Raw genomic sequence first — 21,727 nt, 5'->3', positions numbered from 1 at the left:
GGGAATTTGATTCAATTTTGAATTGAAATTATTAACAAAAATTTCCTACTGCGGTAGCGTCTATATTGAATAGAAATTATTTTACAGAAAAATAAGAGAAACTTTGAATAACATCTTAAATATATTCTAACTTAACACAAGAACATGTTATGTTTAATTCATCATTAGAAATGTAAACACAATCTTCAATGAATATATTTTGAGATAATCAAATATACATAAAGTTCATAATTACGTATAATTTGGAGGTGACTGATCACAAGCATTAAAATGATAACGAAGTTTCAAATGTATTGTGTTCATTAAAGAACTACGTTCATGATGGATAAAGGGGAGTTAGTTTAATGTTATTAACATCTTCTTCTTCTTCTTCTTCTTCTTCTTCTTCTTCTTCTTCTTCTTCTTCTTAACTTTATCCATCATCTAGCATATCTAATATCTACCATGTTGGTGGGGTCCACTGTTTAGGCTTTTTGTCGACATTTGACGCAACCGCGTGCCTGCCTGTAATAATGAGATCTTCGTGCAGGGTGTTAATCCAACGTTCCTTCGGTCGTTCTACCGGCAGTTTTCCACCTACTTGCAAAGTCAAACCAGTCTTTGCCACTGTTCCTTTCTATATAGGTACGTACTCGTGTCCCAACTACCGCTAAATGAAAGCAATCTGTCAAGGAAACGAAACTACAAAGAAAACTTGTATTATTAGCTGGCTTATAGACAGCTAAATGTTGCGGTGAATGCAGTATATACAGAACATCTCCACTAATAAATTTAGGATTGAAATACACTTACTAAACTCGGTTTCAGAGATATATTATCTGAAAAATACAATGAATTAACGATTCAAGCAGAGCATGATATTGCAATACTATCATGTGGGTCGTCAGCACATTAATCAGCATAATGTTTCATTATTCTATACGAACATTCACTTACAAATAGCTGATGTATCTATATACAGTAGAAGTTATTCAAGGTGTTGTAAGCTCGCTATAGAGGTTTGGGAAACTTCGTACGTATCAATGTATTTGTGTGTTATAAACCAATCGAGAATCTCAGTTATCGTATGATTTAAAGTATTCTATACACCAGGAATATATTTTTAAGTCGTGGAGGAACGCCCTCACTGACCGCCTATAAATTAGTCTTCGCATTTGACTGGAGTGAATTCCGAGCAACCTTGTCATGAGGTTAATAATCAACAATTATTGTTGTTTCGAATCTCAGATCTCGTCTACTGAATAACTACCTGACGGTAGCGTTTGCACATACTCATCGTAATAGAACTTGTTTCCGCTATCACGCACATTATAGATTTTACTGTAGCTTTCAAACGACACAAGTACAAGACTATGTGGCTGATGACCGAGTTCGATCGGTTCTCCGCTTACAGCGAACGTTTTTACGCCGTTGGTCATCACGTGCATTTGACGGTCTTTGTCTACTGTCTGTGTTTGATATAAGAACATAAGACATAATCGTCCGCACATGCGTGTATTGAATGATTGCACACAGTTTTTATTGTAAATAATGTCTGCACTGCCTCCGAAATAACGTATGAGCTCAAATAGAGGAGGTAAGTCTCTATAGCTATCGAAATACAGTACTTGAGATTTACGATTTACGTAGGTCCGCGAGTGTTGTCCAAGTTAATTACAGCACTCTCACGTTTACGTGGGCATGCTAGTAGTTGATCGCGCATTTACACACCGCAAAAATTCCTAGTTGTTTAGTAAACGTAAAAACTTCTTCGTGGGTTAGACCTCGATGTGACAGTGCATTCAGTAGAGATATAACTCTAATTTTAAAATTTTCATTAACCTTCTGATTGCAATATACTGACCCATTCATGCCCGCACCTTCTTTCACCTCTGTCTACCACGGTATCCCCGTAACAATAATAATAATTTCTATCCACAAAAACCAAAGTAAAATAACCTGGCATTAAATAAGTATTATTATCAGAGTCTCGAAAGCGTTTGGAAAACCGTCCCTAAGAGGTTACTTTCAGGGCTGATCAAACAATTAAATGCCATATATAGGGGTGATATTACGCGGTGCACACTTCATTGCAATTGAATTACAGTTAATTTATTGTTTTCCTTCTTTAGGAAAAGCTAGTAGAGCCAGATTGTTTAACCACAGAAACACCCTAATCTTTTCCCGAAAAAGTGGAGTTGAGGGTAGCCTCTGGGTGCGCAACGTCGCAAGCCACACCTCCTGGAAGACCAACACATGCGAAGTAACCTTGCTTACTTCTCCTTCATTCTCAGGGTTGGCCAAAATCTTCGCCCAAATGTTACCTGTTTCCTTTTCCACCCAGATTTTTGGTGATAGCGATTGTACAGTGTATACTCCGCGTTAGCAGTAGTAAATCACTCTTCGTCTGTGCCCACGGAAACAGAACGACGAATGTAGTGTACAAAGAAGCATTAGACTAGATGATGAGCTTCAAGTACCTCTAATATAGAACTGGCATCATATGTAAGCACCTAAAATTCACTATGTCAGCAACAAAGAAGTTATGTATCCCTTGTGTGTATCAATTCCTTATGTTATATTGTTCCGAGCAATGAAGTACAAAGCATAATGGGTAGAGCCCATGTTGGCTTTAGCCTCTACAGTAAGCAACACAAAACAAACAATTATTTTTCGAATATTATGCTTAGTGTAACTGTACCTTAATTCTGATTAACTCTTCAATAAGGTATTTACAATAAATAAATACTTTGCTGCTAGCGAAACATGGACAGCAGATGAACAATAATTTCATTAGTGCTTGTTTTGCTGCATTCCGTAACGTTAATGGATAGGAAAATCTACAATATTAATTAAATTTCCAAATGAAAAATATAGCAAAATGAGCATATTCCATTGTAATAATATAATCGAAATTAATTAATTATCATGCGTATCGCAGCGAGTTGATATATTGTAGTGAATGGCTTATGGCCTCCGAAGAGGTCTGGTGCAGGCTTTCTTTGTAGTAGGCAACCTGCAAGTCTGTGAGGATGGAGCCTTACCTAAGATGATTTCTAATGTTGAAGGTACACAACATACCCCGATCAAGACGAATTAAACAATTAAGGTTAAAATCTCAAACCCGTCCGGGAATCTAACCCGGGACCCTTTGGGCCAAGGCCGCAAACTAAACATTTAGCCATGGAGCTGGGGAAGTTGATGATAGAAGGCCCATATAAGAAGTAAATGTTTTTCTGGATCTCTAGGAATAGTTCTATTAGGTTTTGTTAATTAAGAAACCTTTCGGCTGATTATATTTAACTCTACTGTATATGCAATATCGCCCAATAACTTTGGATGGACTTACAACACTTTGTAGGAAAGCTCCTCAAATACAGAGGACTTTCTTATTTTCATACTAAAACATGAGCATCATTATACTCCGTGATAACTACTAAAATATCATTCAATTAGCATACTGAGAGGCTAACTTCTAACTGATCGACTAATTATATGAAACTGCCTTGTAACCACAGTTATCTATTTCCATACCTGATTTACTTTCTTCTGAGACAGTTCGATTATACAGTATGGATTGTATAATATTTTTCCAGCTCACTTTACCACCGAAGCGTTCGTTTAGTATATGTGATGAAAAAGTGATTGTAGTCATGATTGTTATGTGAAGAATCTTTCAATTATATCGATTAGAATATTGGTATTTTTATCGGTATCGATATCTAATGCAGTTAACATCCATGAATGCTGATAAAGGAGTGAAGAAATAGTTGGAATATTTAGGTAAATACAGGTGTATATTACCCAATAGGAATGTAGAAGGCAATAATTGACAAAGAGGTTAAGTTATATGGAGGAGCTTTTATTTATCACACATCTTATAAAATCTGATTCCTGATGCTGTATAACAGCTTTGATTTAAGTACTGGAGCATTTTCAGAGTGTTCTTTCTTTGGATACTTAAAATTATTTATTTCAAATCATAACATTATAAATGTCGTTATTTACGGATGATATACTTCACTTTATTCAAATGCATCGTAAAAACAATCTATTTTATTTATTTATTTATTTATTTATTTATTTATTTATTTTCCATATGACAGTACAGAGACTACTAAAACACACGAGAAAAATAACATTGGAAGTCACGAATCAATATCTAAATTGCACATTAACTGTAGAATATCTGAAGTAGCATCTAAGAAGACCATAATTTCCAGAGTAGGGAGAAGGGGAACATTCCCCGAAGAAAGTTCAGAGTATTAGGTTTAATACTGACTATCAGAAAACTATGTATCAGCGGTAGAGAGCAATTAATCCATTCTTGATTCCAGGCCAGGTTTCTACAGAAGTTATTATCTGCCAGGTTTTTAGCTGTCCTCTGTGCAGGTTATCTAGAATTGAGCCTGTTTACTTCAGTGCCTGAATTACTTTCATGAATAATCAGGTTACGATTGACAGTTACCATCTGGTATGGTGGCTATTTAGTCAATCAGAGGAAGAATGCTCTGCCGCAGGCAATACCAAGGGTTGATATATATTACGTAGATCCACATGTGGTACCACATAGTTAGTTGCTATCCTTGCTAGGTGGTCTAATAAATCAAATTATTAACGACAATTACTCAATCTATCGGTCAGAAACTCCCCATACTTTCAAAACTTGTAAGAAGTGTGCGGCAATTATAGGATCCTCTGCCTGAAGACGATTTATGAGAAAAATGTTAAAATATTTTGCTTCCATGTGCGGGTACGAGATGTACGTTCGTAACATCGGAATTACTCAAACCCAATACATATATTTTATAGAAAGATTTATAAATAATGTGACCTGGCTGCATTATTTTATCTACACTATTCTATAATACGGTTCTTTCTCATTACACAGATTGGTTAACACTTCCCAGTCCAATGATGCCGTAAGACTTCACGATTTTCTTATCTATGTACTGAAGATTTCTAGGATGTCTAGCGATATTGTGGTAGCTGACCCTTGCTGTCACATTTTGGTCGGTGTCCTTGGATCAGTGTAAAACTGATAAACCTGTCTCTTCATTCGAAAACTTGCTAGAGATTAGAGTAGCGTTTTTTCCAGGCTGAATATTTTCACCATACTGTTACGATTAAACTCCGTCTGTTTGATTACTCTAATTAAATTCAGGATGGCCCAATAAATGCACACACACATAATTAAACACAAACAATTCTAACCAGTTATGAATAGCCACACACTAATTACCAGTCTATTTACAAATCCATCTTCTGTACACACACCCGGCAGTCCCGGCCGGTCGCTACCTGGGAACGGCTATATTCCTTACTTTCACTTTCCCCCCCCAAGTCCAGTCACTTTGTACAGTCACTGTGCGTAGAGAGATGGATTTGAACACAGTGCCTTGGCTATAGAACACACGACGACTGTTCGTCGGTTCGACTCCAATGATAGTCCGGTAATTGACACAATCACATGAAGTGAACAACAATCAGCAACAGCTCAACAGTATCCAACAACAGGACGATACTCATAACAGCGAATATTAACACACGTCCAATTATGCTCACACTCACTATAACTCTTCAATCGCTGATTCACGGCGGTCCTCAATCCACAGAAGTACACACACACAATATTCCTAAGGCAGTACACAGTATTTCGTTCTGTCGCCTCCAGTTACACACTCACTAGTCACTCCGTCACTATAACAACAACTCGCTCGCAGGGGCTTTGTATTTATACCTCTATGTTAGGCCACTAGGACATTCAGAGTACGACTGGAGATCGAACCTTCCCGTCGTATCTTCCAAAAGCGCATGGATAAACTAGATGAAAGGAACAATAGAGGATGGGCTATGGCATGTCCTCGGGCGGGCTGGGTAGTTCCCCGAGCTGGCTTAGTCATCTCCTTTCAGGTAATTGCGAAAGGGCTGCGACAAGGTTGACGGTCGCTTGAGCACGTAACATCGCCCCCTTTGAGAGCTGACCGTCCCGATTGGTTACCTTCTTCAGCTTCTCCTCGGTAAGGCGCCAATCGGTCCAGATGCACCACCTTCATCTTGCTCATCGGGCTCCGTTTTGTGCCATAGATGACGTCATTTATCCTCTTGACAACACGGTAAGGGCCTTCCCACGCGGACTGGAGTTTGAGGAACAAAACTCTCTTGCTTATGGGCTTATACAGCCATACCAGGGCTTCTTCCTGATATCCGGTAGCGTCCGCTCGTTGGTCGTATCGCACCCTCATTCGGTCGCTCTATATTCTCAATCTCTTCCGGACAGCGGCGTGTACACCCTCTAGTTTCCTTGTTAGATCGAGGCAGTACTGGTCGATAGGGGCAGGGTGATCGTCAGGTCGACCGAACGCCAAATCTACCAGGAGGCGCAGTTCTCTGCCAAACAACGTCCTTGCTGGTTGCATCCAGTGGCCTCGTGCACTGCAGACCGGTACGCTAAGATGAACAGGGAGATATGGCGGTCCCAGTCTCTCTGATGTTCGCCGTCGACTATTCGCAGGTGATTCTCTATGGTCTTATTAAATCGTTCCACCATTCCGTCCGATTGGGGACGTAGAGGTGTAGTTCCGGTCTTCCTGATACCCAACAAACTGCACAGATTTTGGGAGACAGCTGGCCGAAGTTCCGTCCCTGATCGGAATGCAGCTTCAATGACGAACTCGTTCGCGAGGTTTTCCGCCACCGTAGTCGCCTCCTGGTTCGGAAGCGCATACGCCTCCGTCCACTTCATGAAATAAACAGTGACGACGAGTATACAACTATTTCCTGCGTCACTGGTACGGAATTGTCCGGCCATATCAATTACCACTCTCTCGAGGGGTGCACCCACGTTGTAAGTCTTCATTCAGCCTTTACCTCTCCGACTTGGTCCCTTGCTGGCAGCAGACCCGTTGCATCTAGTGAAGAAGTCTTCCACATCCGATCGGCAACCTACACAGTAGAACTTCTATCGGACCTTTACCAAGGACTTCTTGACTCCGAGGTGCCCTCCCTTATTTCAGGCCTTCCCCTACCATACTGCGTGAGACAACCACCTGCTCCCGGGGGGTCTTTCCGTCGCTGCTTTCCCAGATGCGCTTTAGAAATCCATCCCCGGTCACAGCGAGTCCCTTTGCGTGCAGTACAACTTAGATTTGGACTGAGGTCACTAACGTTTATCCATCCAGGCCTTGCTACGCGGTGATCTTCCACTTGGCCAGCAGTCCGATGTCCTCGTCATCCCTCTGCGCATTGATCCAGGCTTCACGACTCCAGCTTCCCTCGAATTCTACTGTGGTCCTTGGGCAGGGAAAATCGTGTTCACGTCTTGGAGCAGAACTTGCATTCTTCAGGACAAGGCCTTCGGGACAGAGCGTCGGCGTTGGAATGTAGGTGACCCTTGCAGTGTTCGATCACATAATTGTACTGCTGCAGTACCTCCAGCCATCTTGCGAGCTGTCCTTCCGGGTTCTTGAAATTTAGAAGCCACCTGAGTGACGCATGGTCAGTTCCGATGAGGAATTCTTGGCCATAAACGTATTTATGAAAATGCTCGATGGCCTTCACAATGGCCAGCAACTCTTTCCGGATGACGCAGTAGATTCTCTCCGATTTGGAGAGGACTTCACTGATGTATGCAACTACCCACTCTTCGTTGTCCATGACCTGAGACAGGACGCACCAATACCAAATTTGCTGGCGTCCTTGTCGAGCAAAAATTTCACCCCAGCTCTGGAATACACCAATACCGGTGCTGTACATAGTGCGTGCTTCAGGTGGTCAAAAGATTTTTGGCATTCTTGCGTTCAGGTGAATCGTTGGTCATTCTCCGTAAGACGATGCAACGGTTTGACAATGTTCGCAAATCTCCAGCCGAACCCTGATTGTTCTAGTGGCCCAACTTTGTGTCTCATGGTAGGCAATCTAGTTCTTACAAGATTTTTCACTTCTTGTGTTAATATGAAGTATTTATTATTAAATGCATATTACAACAAAAAATTGTTATAACTTCATCCCATATATTTCATAGGGTACTTTTACTACTTATGATAAGAAAGTAATACTGTCTACTAAATCTCTCAATGCAATGATTGGTTGTCTTTGTTAATTTAAGAATAGCAATATTTTTGTTTGAATTGGTAACAAGTGTTTGAGTACCTGTGGCAACACAAGTGCCCCATCACTCAAAATTGTGGTAATTGTGCTACTTGTTTTGCAACAATTATCATCCAATACAAGAATTACTTATGCTGGGGTGGGTTTGTAGGTTCCAGAAACTCCTACCTGGTATGGGTATGGTATTATTAAACTTGTGGTATGCTTGTGGAATACTTGAGTACCGTATGTAAGCTGAGGGGGTTGTATTTTAATTTTGTACTACAGTATGCACTTCTTGACACACTGCCAAATTTAGTAGCTGTATTTTCCATAGTAGTTTCTTTAGTAGTTTAGAAAAGAACACTGTAATAACACAACAGCACTTTTATTTTATCGTATTTATTGCCAGGTGTCCTGTTTTCAGGGTGCGATGTTACATTTGGGAGGGTGCCTTTTTTGTGTTAAACAGGTATTTTTTAATTTAACAAATACGGTTCATTGCCTTGGTGGCACATATCCTACAACATCATTAATGATCATTTTCTTTTGTCTGTGGTAAGCTGAAGCTTTCTCATTTTTTGAGTACATTACTATTGTTAATTACTGAGTTGATGAGCCTCTATGAATTCCATTGAAAGGGAATGTGTAAACTCTGAATTCAGGGTTAATCACTGTAAGTTCCTTCAGTAGTAAACATTCCTGTTTGAGTAATTGCGAATTCAATTATGAATTTCCTCTTCCAGAATTATAGCCTATTCACTTGGAGAAAGTACTCTTTACAGCTTTTGTTATTGCATGTAATGAATGTAACATGCATCTGAAAATTTGGGGATTAATTACTTAGTTGATCTCATGTGTGTCATATCTGTACAATGCAGCTGGTTCATAAAGCATGAAATGAGTAGTTTAATGTGTGTTCTGCTACATTTTCATTAATTTATTGGCAGAGATGCAAGTTCTTAATATGGTTTCTTAGGATTTTAGCAATTAATATTCATAGAGATTTCCTTTTATATTTTCTTATATTATGTTCACCTCATGTCCATTTCAATTTTAAGCAACCTGGTGAAGTTAAATTGAAAACAATTTCAGAAAGTGTCTGGGTGAAGGTCAGTTCAAATGTTATCAGAATTGGCATGCTACTTTTCAAATTCGAGTTCATATATTTTAATAAGTCCATTTATTTCCAGTTTAATTTCAGTTTTTCCCCTGTTCTGGTTATTTTAATCAGGGTCAAAATTCATATGAGTACATTTATATACACTAGGGAATGCGAATATAATTTTGATGACTTGATGAACAAACTATTGTTGGCATGTACTGCATTCATTCTCTTTGTACAACAGCTAAATTTTATGAACTCTTCACCCCCTTAATTTATGTTAGGCTTCTATTGTAAAAAAACGTTTACCTGTTTTCATGACCGACAACACTGAGCATTACAGCTTGTATGTTCCTTGACTGCTACTAATACACTGGAAGTAAGGTAGTTTATATGTTATTATTTTTTATTTAATAGCTTTTGCTGCACTTAAATGTTGCTTTTGATCTTTTATCTTTCATCAGCAAGTTCAATTTTGTAAAAGCTTTTTTTTTTCTATTGGCTTTACGTCGCACCGACACAGAGAGGTCTTATGGCGAGTTTTTTAAAAGAAAATGATCATTATTGACTCTTAAATATACGAAGGAAAGTGTCTTATACGCATATTATTAAAATTGTTCAGTATTAAGACTGTTATAAAAACTGAATTATATTCTCATTTGCCTTTTTAATTGTTCTTCCTAATTATTACGGTATACTGTATTACTAATTTCGCTTCCGATATGCACGCCTACGAGAAAGAATATTCGTAGAATGTAGTTTAACCAGTGTGTTTTTCAATCATCGTAAGGAATTAGCTTCACCTACTATCCACTCGTGCTGGGACTAGTCGCGTGACGTCACGAATTGTATTGCCAGGCCTTGTTCTCTAGGAGGTGCTGGCTTAGTCATCCCCTTTCAGGTAATAGCGAAAGGGTTGCGACAAGGTTGACGGTCGCTTGAACAAGTAACAACATTTTATTTCTTAATTAGTGTATCAAATTGTTTTATTTTGGAAGCAAAGCAGCACTAGAAGTGTGAGGCCAGTTTGTGTATCTACCAGAAGGTAACCGGGCCATAGGTTTTCTATCATAAACTGATTAGGGTAATTTCATTTTTAGTAGCTATTCACACTGCAGGACAGTCTCTTCCTCTTCAAACAGCAGATGTAACCTCTCTGTGCATAATGGCTGCCATGTGGTGATTTTTTCCAGTTTTATGCTGGCGAATTTTCAAAACAACGTACTGTAATTCTCAGTTTAAACATTATCTTAAAAGTCACGGTAAGCGTCATTATTCTAATACTTAGTTAAGCAAAACATTTGGCCACATAAAATAAAATTGGGCTTATTACCAAGATGAGGTGCTACTGTCTTGTTTAACTTATTAGTTAGAGATGGTGGTCCAGTTATCCCCAGAAAAATTGAAAAGGGGGTAAATGGGCCAGTGCTTGGGTAACTGGCCTACTTCAGACCTAGTTACTCCAATAGGACCCAGTCGTCCCAAGCAATGCCTGTGCTATTTTTCACAATTTTAAAAAGCCTTAAAAAAACAATCTTGGCTAAATGTCAACAAATATTATCTTAGCCTTAATGCCAACGTACGTCTGTGCAGCTTACTCTGTCTAACCCAGCGCTGTCCAACGTTCGTTTCTACGCGAGCATATTCATATAATAACTAAGGGTATGCGGGTGCCAGGTACGATTCCACTAATTCGACTACTGTTATCGGTACTACAACGACTATATAATAATAATAATAATAATAATAATAATAATAATAATAATAATAATAATAATAATAATAATAATAATAATAATAATAATAATAATAATAATAATAGAATTAAAAATTATATGAAAATATATTTAGTCACATAATTAATGTGAAATCTGGCACTGCATGCTCGCCGCAAGTTGAGGAAAGTCTGGTGTGTAACTGGAACAGGCTGCTCTTAACGCGTCATCCAGGTGTGAGTCTGTCAGGCAGGATCGGTATTTGTTTTTTATTGTGTTCATAGTCGAAAACAAGACTTCACAAAGATAGGTTGAACCAAAACAAGATTGCATCTTCAGAGCAACACTGCAGGTAATGGGATATTTTTACCGTCCACCAGAGTCCAGAAATTGCCACATGTTGCGTAGGAGGATTTCAAAGAAAGGTCTGACTGAAGGCTTAAAATTTCCACTTCTAATTCTTCAGGATTATAATTTTCGAATATTTCACACACCCTCCCTCCAAGCTCACAAACGTCAACAGAAGCGAAGGGATTATTGAAAAACATGATCACTGGTTCAGGCATTGAAAACTGGCTAAATCTGCCACCAAATTCGGACACAAGAGTTTCAAGATGTTTAGCAAGAGATGAAAAATCACGCTTGCCACCATTTACTGTATCTGCCATAGATTTCAAATTTGGAAAATGTGAAAGGGAATTTATATTTAAATGGACAATCCATGCCTTAAGTTTCTTTTCAAATGCGTTGACATTACTTACCATACCTGAAATATTATGATCTTATCCTTGCAATTCGAAATTTAACTCAATTAATTTTGAGGTGATGTCTGACAAGAATGCTAATTCGATTAGCCAAGATATATAATCAAGTTCGTGATAAAATTTCCCAGGAGATGATTTCATAAAGTCTCGTATCTCATCCAACAGGCAGCAAAACCGTTCGAGTGTTTCCCCCTACTAAGCCACCTTACGTCTGCATGAAGGATAACGTCACCATACTCCTAATCTGGCATACTTAAAATATTTCTGAACAATCGATGACGAGTAGATGACGATCTTCTATAATTCATGACATGAGTTACAATTTTCATGACATGATCGAACTTTAAAACCTTTGAGCATAAAGCTTCTTGGTGATTAATACATTGATAAGAAAGAAATTTTGTAAATGAATCATCCTTAGCGCAAAAAGAAAGAAATCCATTATTTCTACCAGTCATACACGGTTCCCCAACTGTTGTTATAGCGACAAGCTTTGACAGTGGTAAGTTAATCTCTTAGGTGAATTTAACAAAAGCATTAAATATGTTTCTCCCCTAGTACATGCATGAAGTGGCAATAGCTAGACAAATTCTTCCTTTAGTGTAAAATCATTAAAAACCATTCTAGCAAATACACACAACTCTGCAGTGTCAGACATATCGGCACTTTCACCAAACTGGAGTGAAAAATGTTCACACGATTTCAAATCCTGATGTAGTTGAGATTCCATATTATTAGAAATCTGTTCAACGCACCTAGTAACAGTTTGGTGAGACAACTGAAGTCCTTTGATTGAAGATATCAATTCAGATTTATCTTAGTGAGATTCGAACAGAGATTCAGCGGCATTTAGCATAGCTTCTTTCACTACTTCCCCATCACTGAAAGCTTTTTTCCTTTGAGCTAGGACGTAACAAATTTTGTAAGAAGTTATTGTCACGTTACGCGTTTGCTGGACTGGCTTCTTAAACGCACATTGTTGCAATGCTAATTTAGATTTTAGGTTTTTCACTTTGTGTTTTCTTAGTTCAGAATTAACAGGAAATTCACTGTCAATTTTCTTGTGATTAGTCAAAAAATGTCGCTGTACATTACTTCTTTTAGTAACAGACACGCTAGCATTACACAATAAACACACAGAATTTCCTTTGTTTTCAATAAAGTAATACTGGTCCTCCCATTCACTGTTAAAGTTATAATTTCTTTGCCTTTAGGCATGTTAAGAAGAGTTATGTTTAATGAAATATAACTGATTATAAACTAAATAATTTAAAGTTTAAATAGTAATGAAAAAAGCACACGAAACATGTTGAATGTACAACTTATCACAACACAAGGCAATCAAAACGTATTCCATAAGCCCTGCATAAGCTCACAAGTAATACAGAATGTTAGCCTGAAAGCTAGGAACTGGAAACATTCCAATTGCAAGACTTTCATAAATCGTTTGTTCATTGTTTGCGGCACAGCTTTGTTGGGATTAAAGTTACTTTGTGGGCAAATTGGGTGTCCCATTGTCGTCCTGGTGAAACTCTGTCATGGTAGGTCGTTTATGGCATTACAATCAAGTGAATCATAAGGAAGCGGTTCTGTTTGGCAGAATAAATATGCGGCTATATTTGGCTCCGTGAGTAGAGAGGGCCTTATACCTGGCGCTAGCACCTCCCCCCCCCCCCCCCCACCTACAGTGAGAGGTTTGTGGAGGATTTCCCTTTGTCGCAACTACTTACATGTCGAATAGCTCTCTTTCTGAACCTTTCTTCTATCTCTTCACTAATTGCGGACACGAGTCAGTTAGGCCTATATCATATTTATGGCTTACTCAAAGCTCTTTGTGTATTTGGAGGTACGGATATAACAAATTTTCCGACGTTGAGGACAGTATTTTTAAGAGAAAAGTAAGAATATTTATTAAAATGCAAAAGTATTGTTCTTAAATATTAAGTAAAATTTAATTTGGAAATTAATTGCGAAGGACGCCATAAAAGGGCACCTCGGGCGCCACGTTGGACAGGCCTGGTCTAACCTAACCGTAAGTAATTTAACCGGTTTATCAAACATGCCTTACAAAAATTAAATTTCAAATTATTTTAAGCTGTGTTTTTTCAGACAACGGTGTGAACTTATGCCAGAAAAGTTCAGAGGGGTGTTGGCTCAATCTACTCTGATGAGTACCTGGTAAAAGCAGTCTATGATGTGAAGAATGGAAATAGGACCACCTGAGGAGCATCTGTAAAAATTTAAAAAAAGAGTTGAAAAATATAAAAGAAAACTGGGCCTATTAACCAGAAGGAAACTTAAAAGTGGAAAAGCAATTTTACCGAAGACGAGAAAAGTGAGGAAAGTAATAACTTAATATTTTACGCGTTATTGTGATGAAGAGGTTGAACTGAATTCAGTAAGAGAAGGTAATATTGTAAACGTGTTTGGCAAATCAGAAGAAACTTTCATACTGTATGTCACGAAACAAATAATGGATATGAAGTCATACTTTTCAAACGTTATCTACAAACAATGAAGTTCGCAGAAACGTCAGGAGAATCCTTTGTTCGAAAGAAGGCTGCAGTAAGAAAGTTGTCAAAGACACGCAACAAGAGTTCGGCTACGTTTAAGGACATGATTAGTTTCACAAGTGCCCTAAGTGACTTGATAAATATTTATATTAAGTTATCTCAAGTTGTATTTAGTTAGTTATAAACATTTGAGAGGTTGATCTTATTTTGTGCAAACACTAGTAATTATAAAGTAACTGAATCATTTTATCATTATTAGAGAGTTATTCTGCAATTTGAATTTAACTAATGATTAAATTTGCCTTAAGAGTTCCTCTACCTCATTAACTGCTTCAATAAAGCTGGTTTTAAATTATGATTTGTATATTTTTATAAAGTTGGAATGTGTACCTACAGGTACACTTGAAAATGAAATAGCGCATATGAATTCCAGACTGTTTATTTCGTTACTGCGTTACTGTAAAGAAAGTTAAATTTAACTCTCATTCATTTGAAGAGTACATACTATATTGTTAACTGAAAATGATTTCATATTTGTAATTGAATTTATTATGACGTCAGGCAGCAAAATATTTTAAATTATTTGGTCACGTTGTAAAATCATGGAACAGATGCCCTAACTGACCTTAGTGTTGTGGCCGTTCGCATCTCGTAGACCATTTACAAAATGGCGGCGTAGGAAGGTATGGCCCATGCGATCTATTAAGGCAATGAACTTCTCATTAATGCGGTATATAGAGGACCATGCACGTCTCGGAACGGACCAATCTGGAAAACACTACAGGACAGTAGAGGGTCAATTGGATTGTTTCACAAAAAAATACAGCAGCGGAGTAATTGTTAAAAAAACTTTACTCTAAAAAATTTCATCGGTAGAGGAAGGACGTAACTCCAAGCCAAGCTTCACATCTGTAGATTATTCAGGATTTCCGGAGAAGATATTGACTATTTTATGATTGACGTTCAAAACAGACGAAATAATTCACCGGCGCACATTATAAGAAGAGCCGAGATATTACAAAAATAAGTAAAGTACGGTGAGCTACATCTGACTTGGATCCCGTGAGCAACCATTCTGCGATTGGCGAAGAAGGACTCACTGTATTAGTGGACCGATAACTTCGTACGGGCAGAAAATTATCCCTGTTACATTTAAAGATCAACAAAAGTACATTTCGAATTCGGGAGAAAAAGGCTGTTACATAAATTAATAAATATATACGAAGAACTTATTTCCGACTGAAGAAAATTTCATCCCTAAGAATAAGAAATAGAACAATCGATTGGGATAGATCATCAAAGAAAAGGAATATATCATGACTGATTTCTCCGCAGAAAGAATTTTCTATGCTGTTTGCAGAATTGGATTGATGACTGCTTGCTAAATCTACAAGATGGACTGAACTGGGGAAAGGTACCTTCCCAACCAGATGACCAGCCGATGAGGAAGAAGGCAATGGCCAACTAGACAACCAGCCGATGACCGGGAAGGCGATGTCCAACCTGAGATCCAGATCCTAACAGAGGGTCTAACCACATCCAAGCAATGGAGCGACAACCAGACCAAACATAACATCTAACGAGCTAAGTCTTTACATTTTCTAGTAGAGTAGTTTCTTTCAATCTACACCCACACTCTAACTTCGGCATGTGCTGATTAATTGGTGATATTTATGAATTAATTAAGAACGTGTGTGAATCATAAAGTGAAGTGTGAGATATTTAAGGCTATAACATAAGATGGCAGTGTAGAATTGGAGTTCTATTATATCATATACATGCTACCGCACTTGCTCACAAATAGCAGAAACTAGCATGAGTAAATGAAAGAAGTGTTTCTGGTGAAGATCTGATAGCAATGAGTATATACAAGTCGTGAAACTTCGATTGATCTCGTATTAGTTGTACAATGATTACGTCACGATTTTACCTGCGCGGCAGACATGAATATATTTAAGTTACGTACTCCTTACTTTATAGAAAGAGGGCATTGAACTTCGATTGCTGTTAAGATATAAGAGTTTATTGAAATGCGTTTTATAATAAGGCAATTCTAAGATGTTTGGCATAGAGCTTTAAGAGTAATCGGCGATATGCATACGGTAATAAGTATGCCAGTGGTGTGATAATGTATATTGAAATGGTGTTATGATATGGTTATTTCTCGGAGTATATTAAGGAATATTTGAAATGCAGAGGTTTGTTTATGTGCTGCGGTATGAAAAAAAATTGCTATTTGCTGAGGAAACGTTACGTTAGATTTTTTTTTGCTATGGGCTTTACGTCGCACCGACACAGATAGGTCTTATGGCGACGATTACGTTAGATTAACATGAGGTGAGTTCTGTGTCACATAGAAAGAGTACATTAAAAGAGTGCACATCGCGCAGGTGACCCATTTTAAGGTAAGATTGACATGTGTTATGGTAGAATTGTGAATCGTGACAGTTTTATCTGACATTGGTAAATGCAGTGTAGTATATACGAGAGAGTTCTTTAACATATGGTTTAACTATGCTCATGGCTAAGTCTACTTATGATATTCTTTGGTGCGGTGACATATTTCAATATGAATGCGTATTAATTTTGTTCTGTACTGACCATATGAGTTGAGTAGCTCACATACATGAGATATATTGAGTAATAGGAGATAGCTAAAGCACATCGAGCCGATGGTGGAGGTGTGTGTGGAGCGGAAACTACCTAAACAGTTAGATAGATGATTTATTTCTTTTAACGCAGAGATGATTTGAGTTGAACTTCTTAAAGAATATAATGAGTAGGAAAATGGTAAGCTAGGAGCCGTATGTCGTAGGCTCTAGGGAGGTATTGTCTTAGCCCGTGAGTTGTTATTTAAGCGTATTCAAGAAGAAGGACCAAATAATCAGAGTTCAGATTTATGAATGCAAACTCAAGAGAGCAGTTTTATGATTTCATACTCACGCTAGAGTTTATTTGGGAGACATATAAGCAAAGATATGCTCAGATTTATATTCAGAATCTGACTTTATCCCATTTAATTTTTATTACGCTTCATTCTAGCAAACTAACCGTTTTTATCACACAGAATTGACTTAAATGTGGTGAGAATAATTAATGTAATTATCGTGACAGTATTCACATCAACAGACAGAAGTATTTATATGGAGACTGATTGCTCAGTGATCTATTGAATATAATTAGAGTAATTTAAACTCATTTCGGAACATGATTAGGAATATAGACATAAATAATGAATGTGAACTTGAACATTGAATGAGAATGAGTGTAAATCATTTAAAATTCTCAATTATTTTACTTTTATTTGAGCCAGCGCTGACTCTGATCCCTTAGGCATAAAGGTTATCAAGCTTATACTACCCAGAATCCACATCAACTTTTCATTGAACGTTATTTTAATCCAATAAATCTTGTTATATTATTTTTCTAGGAAGTGTCTGTGCTATGAATTCTTTTTGGTAACACCTAGTTTATAAGTTAGCTGGTAAGTTAAGTAGACATAAGTAACTGAAGGATTTGATGAATGAAAGAGATTCTTTTTGGGGTTTTCGGCCGTTGGTACTTACTCGAGCGAATAGGTTCCCCAGTGATACGTGTCTCAGCAGACCGAGTCTCTTCCGAAACCACGTTAAAAACAAGCATATGGAAAATCTCAGATTTTATGAGCGATAGATAGAATACCCTGAGAAGAAATAGAGCTACCGGGAGAATAGTGTGCTGACCGCCTGGCACAGTGTATACAATTTTACTTAACTTTAAATTAGTAAGCTTGTAAATTAACTTACAGGTTTAGGTTCAAAAATACTGTTTTCAAGATTTTTAAGTTTTCGTTTCTCGTCTAAATCACCTCCAGCACTTACAAGTTAACATTATGGTTAATTAAGAGTCCTGGGTACATTAAAATTTAACGGACAACTAACAGAAATCGAATTTCAGTATACTTGCTATCTCTATGAAGGGAACCCAGTATATAGAGAAAAGTATTAGTAAAAATATACGCATTTGATTTCAAAGCTCCTGAATTTTAAGTCCCTACTCCGAGACAATTTTGCACGAGATTCTATCCAGGGTATTTGCTAAGTGATGTATTCTAAGTACTAACCTTGTTAATTGAATTTCCATTGGGTAGAAGAGTACGTCTCCTTCAGAAGAAAATCCACTCACCTGGAAAAGAAAAATTATAATATTAACATTTTGAAACTGTATGATAACATTAAATATATATTTTAAATATACTGATATAATTCATCCATCCTAGAACATTGACGAATTTTATTTACCCAGTGATTTCTATTATCTCCATTTGGGGATCCGTTTCCTGCTAATTGAAGTAATTATTAGGTCGGCAACGCAGATTTCCAATGTTTGCTGAAGTAAAAACTATTCCAGAATTATGTACGAAGTGATTGTTGAACTGTTAAAAAAATGTGAGTTGTGTGGTCTCAATTATAGGGAGAACACAGGTTTTTTAAGGATTTTCATCTCCGTGTTTTTAGAAAATTGTAAGTAATATTATCTATACCAGTGACGAACAGACTTGGCACTAGCAAGGTGGCTCTCACTCATTCGTATACAGGGCCCTTGATTTGGCTTCGGTATGTCATCAGCGACATTCAGTGAATCATGTTATTGATGAAGGAATTTATGTAACAAATACGTCAAAAGGCAAATATATGATTACAATAATATTAAAATATATTTATAGATTTTATATTACAAACATTTGAAATAATATCAAACCTAACCTAATTCTTCTGCAGTTATAAAAAATTAACACTATTTTTGTTGAAAACAACAAGTTTGCTTCTACAATTCTGTTATTATTCCAATACTCGCCTATTATTTCGCACTTAACCTAGCGTTCAATATTTGGATTATACAATGTACACAATTAAGCCAAACAATATTTTTTTGTTTTTCAGCGTATAGAAAAGGCCTAGGAGTTGGAAGGAAGCGGCCGTTGCCTTTATTAAGGTACAGTCCCAGCATTTGCTTGTTGTACCAGACTTAAGAAATTTTATAATAAAAAACGGCGTCTCACATAAGTATACTTTACCAAACATACATAACACGTTATCCGTATCTTGATGTAAATGTTGAAACTACGGGGAAATATCTGAATCTCTCATGTGCGTTTTGTTTCTAAACTTGTCACACTGGAGGTGAATAATTTCGAACTGGGATGTTTACTTAGAGCCTGATCTCCAACTGGGGCTTATGATCGGTGATAGTTACTCAAAACGTGTACTTGGTGTTATATTCCCTGTTGCTAGATGCTTAAAGAAACTTATGAGACAGGTTAAATTACAGGAAGAATATTTTTCAGTTACTGTCTTGAGTAATTTACAACCTAACATTTCAGGGTATTTGTATGTCATTCCCATTGAAGATCATTCTAACATAATAATAATAATAATAATAATAATAATAATAATAATAATAATAATAATAATAATAATAATAATAATAATAATAATAATAATAATAATAATAATTGCAAACTCGTGTCCTGATACCGAGGTAGTGCAGCTCTTTTCAGGCAACACACCCCCAGTGGAGATGAGCTGCATGAACCATTTCAACCACGTAACAGCCCTCCGGACATTCTTAACTTTCTGGCAGTACCTATTTTTTGCTATCGGCTTTACGTCGCACCGACACAGATATATCTTATGGCGATGGTGGGATAGAAAATGCCTAGGAGTTGTAAGGAAGCGGCCGTGGCCTTTATTAAGGTACAGTCCCAGCATTTGCTTGTTGTGAAAATGGGGAAACCACGGAAAACTATCTTCAGGGCTGCCGACAATTGGATTGGAACCCACTATCTCCCGATGCAAGCTCACAGCCGCGCCCCCTAACCATAATAATAATAATAATAATAATAATAATAATAATAATAATAATAATAATAATAATAATAATCACAATAATAATAATTGTCTATTATTATCATCATTATTATTATTATTATTTTCATTATTATTATTACAATAAGAATAACATCATTAGTTTACCATCCCACTATTCGGGAAGACTTCAAGGTGCTGAAGATTTTGTTCTACAGGAGTTGTTTTACATGCTTTTAAATGTACCCACGCAATGACGGCGTATTTCACCACCTCGATATACCAGTAGACTGCGTCGGAGTGAAATTCGCCAGTTTGACTCAGGAAACTGGTGTTGTGTCATCTGAACCATTCAATGCTAATCATTAAATTTTGAAGGAGAAATTGCAGACAATTTCATTAAAACAAGTTCACCATCTAACAATCTCAAAAGGAATTTTGTACGCACAGTACTTCATGGAGACAGGAGGCGAGTTCGGATTCCAAGAGTCACAAGTTTTCTAAGCATTTGCAGGCCAATTCGTCTTGCAGAAAAATTATTCGAAGTGAGTGATTATGAACCTTAAACGAAAGTATAATAATAATAATAATAATAATAATAATAAGAAGAAGAAGAAGAAGCAGAAGAAGAAGAAGAAACTTGAATGGTCTTATATCCCACAAAAATAATAATAATAATAATCGTATGGCCTCAGCTACCGTTTGCAGACATTTCGATTTGACGCCATCTGGCTGTCTGCTCGTCAATTTCGACGTTCCGGTTTACTCTGTCTGCCATCTAGCGGACCTAGAGTAAACCGGATCTCTCTTGGGCGTCTATGGCTGAGATTTAATTAATTTTGTCGGGTAAATCATCGACTTTTACAGCGTTCGGAGATGCTTAGAGAATAGAAGTGCGTGCATCAGTTCTGCATTTCACTTCCATTTTCTCAATCATCTTCATCCACTGATACGAGATACGATGTTGAAAGTGATTAAAATAACTTACGGACCAACTTCTTGTCCTGGTATCGCCAGCTTCCATTCTACCCTCTAACAGCCCTCATAACCGTCGAATGTCATATTTTCAGTCACGTACTTCCTCTTCCATGACATCTTTCCTTCCTCTCACCCTATTATTTAAACGAATTATCCCGCGGGGCATTTAACTCCAGAACCCTATCCTGGCCAACTTCTTCTGCAACCCACAGAAATATTCCCTTTTATTTTTACTCCTCTTCATCACATCCGTTCGCTAATAGAATCCACAGACCAGCCTGCTCGTTAACTAAACTGTAGCACGAAACACCCATCTACCAATGCATCATTTTAATCAACCCAATTCACAGTAAACAACCTTCCCACTCATCTTTCAAAGCTACATATATAAATAGAGAATAAATATAGAATTTGAAAAGAATGGTATTTCTGTATCGGTCATGTCCAAAGTAACAAGAAAATGCACATTTTACTTTTCCGTAATGTCTGTCTGTCTGTCTGTCTGTCTGTCTGTCTGTCTGTCTGTCTGTCTGTCTGTCTGTCTGTCTGTCTGTCTGTCTGTCTGCCTGTCTGTCTGTCCACGCATCACGAGAAAACAGCTAGAGAGAATTTAATGAAAATCGGTATGTGAAGTCGGGGAATGATCCACTACAATAATTTTACTCACGCTGAGTGAAATGGTAGTTTAGGGGAAGGTCAAAAATGTAATTCTCAAATATTTATATTATTATTGGTCCTA

The sequence above is a fragment of the Anabrus simplex genome, chromosome 4 (genome assembly GCF_040414725.1).
Source record: "Anabrus simplex isolate iqAnaSimp1 chromosome 4, ASM4041472v1, whole genome shotgun sequence".
Classification (NCBI taxonomy): domain Eukaryota; kingdom Metazoa; phylum Arthropoda; class Insecta; order Orthoptera; family Tettigoniidae; genus Anabrus; species Anabrus simplex.
This window is presented reverse-complemented; position numbering follows the sequence as displayed.